The sequence below is a fragment of the Cervus canadensis genome, chromosome 9, assembly GCF_019320065.1.
Source record: "Cervus canadensis isolate Bull #8, Minnesota chromosome 9, ASM1932006v1, whole genome shotgun sequence".
Classification (NCBI taxonomy): domain Eukaryota; kingdom Metazoa; phylum Chordata; class Mammalia; order Artiodactyla; family Cervidae; genus Cervus; species Cervus canadensis.
Genome location: NC_057394.1, coordinates 62,378,942 through 62,382,974, shown reverse-complemented (window position 1 = coordinate 62,382,974; position 4,033 = coordinate 62,378,942).

Here is a 4,033-nt window from a genome sequence, read left to right as displayed (position 1 = left end):
ACCAGTCTGTTGTTCCATGTCCAGTTCTAACTGTTGCTTCCTGACCTGCATACAGGTTTCTCAAGAGGCAGGTCAGGTGGTCTGGTATTCTCATCTCTTTCAGAATTTTCCACAGTTGATTGTGATCCACACAGTCAAAGGCTTTGGCTTAGTTAATGAAGCAGAAATAGTTGTTTTTCTGGAACTCTCTTGCTTTTTCGATGATCCAGCGGACCATCTTTATTCTTTGGTGGCCTTTATGGAACTGATGTTGATGGTGGTAATCTCTGGTCCAGTACTGAACTTGGCCCCATTAACTGTCTGTGGATAGATCCCCACAGGAGTTCTGTTGACCATGGCGATTTTGTCATTGGCGTCACTCTTTCATAACTCAATCTGTATTCATTTTCTCTGGCAGCTGTAACAAAGTAACAAGGGCTGAATGGCTCAAACAACAGACACTTGTTATCTGGAAGCCAGAAATCTGAAATCAAAGTGTCAGCAGGTTCCGTTCCTTCTGAAAGTTGTAAGGGAGAATGTGGTCCTTGCTTTTCCCAGCTTCTGGTATCCTTAGGAGTCCCTGGGCTATGAATGGCCATCTTCTATCCTGTGTCTTTGAATTGTCTATCTCCACATTCAAATTTCCCCCCTTCTAAAGACACCTATCATATTGAATTAGAGACTCCTTTAATGACTCCATAATTTAACCACCTGCATAGATTCTATGTCTAAATGAGGCCACATTTAATTAAGACTTTCACATCTTTTGGGGGTACATAAATTCAACCCATAACACTACCTAAGGAAAGGCAAATTCATTCCTTTTGGTCTGCTCTGTAGAAACTAGAACCAAGCTTGTTGCTTAATATTGGTTGAATGAGATACTGTAGTGACCATGGTCCAATTCAGTTGGCAAAAGTAAAGCACACACAAAAAAAAAGTAAAGCACAGTGACCAGGAGCGGACAGGCCTTCTACTCCGTTGTCCTCAGCAAGCTCTTACTGTCGGGAGAGTCCAAGTTCAACAACATCCTAAATGGGATAAGAGTTGTCCTTTTAAAAGTAAGAGCAAGTAGACAATTTCTAAAAGGTAGCGCTCCGTGTGAGCCCAGCCCACTTTCTCTATCGCATCTCAGGCTGAGTCGCCAATTTACACACTACCTCTATCAGAACATCAAGGTATCTTTCCAGCTAATTCAAGACCATTTAAATCATACTTAGCCGGGCTGTTCTTTCTTTCTAGCTGTATTACTTTGCACTTATTAAATTTAACATTCTGTTCCAGAGCTCTCGTCTCTAAATGCACTCCTGAAACAGACCTGCCCCCGCTGTCTCTTCTCTCTGCTTCCTCGAGACTATTCGCTGTGGTCTTTTGTGTGTTTAGATTTGATAACATTATGAGGATGCTGGTCTCCAGATAGCAGTTAAAGGATCCATTTCTCAGAGATGTTTATTTAGAGAACCCTTCTTTCCTGCAAGGGTGGAGCTTTCTGGATGTGTCTACTGTGACTTCCAGGAAAGGAAGTCTTACAGAAAGGCTTACTTTTCTGTCCCCAGAGGAAGCCTCCTGCTGAGCAAAGTCCAAGGCCATGGGAACCTGATCCCAGGAATGAAGCAGGCATCTTTAGGGATCCTATGAATTGATGTCAGCCCCTGGGCTAGTGCTGCAGACCATGGGGTTCCAGCTTGACTTCCCCAAGACTGCACAGCAGGCAGGCTGGGGTCATTGACTTCCAGGCTTCTCAAACCCCACAGAAGCTTTCTTGTCTCTGGGGGTGAGGCCATCCTGTGGCCAAATAATAGTGTTGGCCCAGACAGCACTGGATTTATAAGATGATGACAGGTAGTAGAAAGTGAAAATGAAAATAAGAAGTCATTTTAGCATTTCTATGTTGACACTAGGCCTAAGGAAATTGGTAAATTACATAACATATTTAAAGGGTATGTGATGCTTGCAGGTTGAGTTCCACCAAATGCCACGGTATATGGTTGTATGACTTCATCTTCATGCCTCCACTATTTACCTTTTCCATTTTATCAAAGTGCATACTACCCTCTGTTACAAGCCTTCTGTAACTTACTATGTGAATCTCCTCATTTGGTATGTGAGAATGTCTACAGGCATAAGTTAAAACAATTGATTTTGGTCACACAATGATCATATCAGAGTAATGGTGGGAGAGCTCTTTGATAATGATGTGTCAGCTTCAATGGGCAATTGCGTCTTGGTCATTAAACTGTCCTTAAATGGCTTTTGTTGTTTAGTTGTTTAGTGTCCAACTCTTTTGAGACCTCATGGACTGTAGCCCGCTAGGGTCCTCTGTCCATGGGATTTCCCAAGCAAGAGTACTGGAGTGAGTTGCCATTTCCTTCTCCAGGGGATGTTTTTGACCCAAGGATCAATCCTGTGTCTCCTGCATTGAAGGCAGATTCTTTACCACTAAGCTGCCTAAAGTATGCATTGTTATAATTTCTGTGTTATAATAAATCTTATTTTAATAACTAGGTTATTTTGTGTGTACCTAACACTTCTCTACCATTAAAGAGAAATAAACCAGAAATAAAACCTTAAGTGCCTTGAAAACTAGAAACTAATTTACTCTTGCTAAGTGTTTTCCTCTGTTTCCATCTTACACTCTAATTTCAGTAATCTGAGATTTCTGAAAATTCAGATACACATGTTTCTTGGAACTGATAATAATACACATATTCATTATAAAACTCTGATCTTTAAACAAAGGGGAAATTATTTTGTTTTTTTAGTTAGTAATTGACAGTAGTTTTTTTAAAGACCTCTGAAATTTTAGTGTATTTATGATACATGCAAAGTCTTTTAATTAAAGAACTTGTGCTTTGAGTCAAGATTCTATCAGACTTTCTCAGAAGATGTTTGCACATGGGTAAGTTAAGATACAAATCTTAGTGTTTGTTCTCCTTGAGTTCTTTTTCTGCCTCTGTCTCCTGACGGTTCCTTTTTTGTTTCTTTTAAATCCATAAGTTAATACTCAGTGCTTTTAAGCTGATAATAAAAAAGTCATGAAGCAGAGTGGAGAGCTTCTATCAGAGAGCTCAGAAGCTTGGCATGCCCCTCCATCACTTGCTCCCCTGACATTTAGCTCTCAGGAAGCTTTATCAAATTTTCTGTAATTCTTTCATGTTTTTGCTTTCGTTTTCCCTTTGTGTCCATGACCACCTTTTCCCAGGCTTTTGGTTCCCTCTCCTATTGTTTGTTCATAGGACCCTTCCGTTTCTTCATTTGTTCATTCATTCAAACATTGTCCTTCTTACATGTGCCAAAAGTGTCCCTGGGGATCACAGGAAGAGGGTTACAGTCTAGGTGGGAGGCGATCACGTGGAAATGGTGGCTCTGCTGGCGCTCTGGGCTGCGGGCTCCTCACACACAGGAAAAAGAGCAATGGAGCTGGCTCGGGGACCTCGGGAAGTGCTTTACAGGGTCTTATCTGAGTGGACGTTGGAAGGAACAGAACAGTGCCAGAGGGACCAGTGTTGTGGAGAGAATGTTGGAAAGGAGGCAGGGTGGGCGGCTCAGCAGGGCTGCGTGGGGCAGCAGGGCGGGGCGTGGGGCAGGAGGGCGGGGCGTGGGGGAGCAGGGCGGGGCATGGGGAGCAGGGCAGGGCGTAGGGGAGCAGGGCGTGGCGTTGGGGAGCAGGGCGGGGCGTGGGGCAGGAGGGCGTGGCGTTGGGGAGCAGGGCGGGGCGTGGGGCAGGAGGGCGGGGCGTGGGGGAGCAGGGCGGGGCGTGGGGGAGCAGGGTGTGGGGTGCGGTCCTCGCAGTGCAGCTGATGCTGCTGGAGCGCGGACTGGGAGGGAAGGCTGGCTGAGGCTCCGCGGGAGGGTGGAGTGGCCCGTCTTCCCAGGCTGTGGACATGAGATGATGGTTTCAAGATGACTAGCACAGGGCCTGGTATATCATTAAGCATGAAGTCGTCATTGCTCTCAGTGTTGAATGGACACAGAGCGAAGAGGACCTCGGCCCCCAGGAGCTGTGTTGCTCGCTGTGAGCCCTGCTCTCATCTCAGGTCTGCAGCCTGTACGT